Genomic DNA, 1,346 nt, shown 5'->3' with positions numbered 1-1,346 from the left:
AATTATCTTATATATTAAAAAAATATATATATAATTTATATCATTTTTACCTAACCTTAATCAAACTTTAACCATCATTCACATTTTTTTATTTTTATTTTTCTTTGTTGCAAAATCTTTTTTCTTTTCTTTTTTTTAGAAATCTAATTCTAATTCAATATTTAAATCAATGTAAACTAATATGACCGGTTCGGATTTAGTCACAAAAACATATTTACACCCTAACTTCATGAATTAAACATTAGAAGCAACAACTCTAATTACGAATAAGACGATAATTTAATACTATTATGCTCTTTGATTTATGACTACTTATTTAAAATTATTTTTAAATTTAATTTTAACTATAAAATTTAAAATTAAATTTAATTAATAATCTAAAATAAACAACTCCAAATTTTAGGGCAAAACACATAAATAAACCAAAACTAGCTCAATATTACGTGATTTACCCAAATAAAAAAATATTACGTTGATCCCTCAAACCATATTTTAATATAAAATCGAATTGGTTAAATTCGATTTACGCAATATAGTAGTAAATCGAATTGGTAAGTTTCGAATTACATGAATTTGGTCGTCCATGGTAAATCGATACGGTCCAATTCGATTTACTAAAAAATTAAGTTCTATGTATAAATCGAATTTGGACTATTAAATTTAATATGAAATCAACCTATATAAATATTAATTTTTATTATGAAAAATAGTACTCTACTTTTCATCAATTTTTATGTTATTTTTAAGTTAAGTACTCTTTTTTATAATAAAAATTAATATTTATATAAGTTGATTTCACATTAAATTTAATAGTCCGAATTAGATTTATACATAGAACTCAATTTGCTAGTAAGTCGAATTGGATTGTATCGATTTACCATGGACGACCAAATTTCATAATTCAAAACAACCTAAATCAAATTACTAATTGTCACAAACCATGTATAGATCGAATCATGCTCATTCGATTTATTACTATGGACATCATGCATGCATAAATCGAACCAGGCCAATTCGATTTATGCAAAAAACAACATTTTCATGTAATTCAAAACTTACCAATTCGATTTACTACTATATTGCGTAAATCGAATTTATATAGAAATATAATTTGGGGATCAACGTAACATCTTTTGATTTGGGTGAATCATATGATATTGGGATAGTTTTGGTTTATTTATGTATTTTGTCAAAAATTAAATTATCTTTTGACAAATTAATTTATAATAACACTTTAAAAGAATATTGATTCTGTTCCTAATATATATTTATATATATCCTAATTAAATGGTATGTTATAATATAGTTAATTTTTAAAATCACGATGTTATAGATGAAAAAAAGAA

The sequence above is a fragment of the Arachis ipaensis genome, chromosome B04, assembly GCF_000816755.2.
Source record: "Arachis ipaensis cultivar K30076 chromosome B04, Araip1.1, whole genome shotgun sequence".
In the NCBI taxonomy this organism is placed as follows: Eukaryota; Viridiplantae; Streptophyta; class Magnoliopsida; order Fabales; family Fabaceae; genus Arachis; species Arachis ipaensis.
This window is presented reverse-complemented; position numbering follows the sequence as displayed.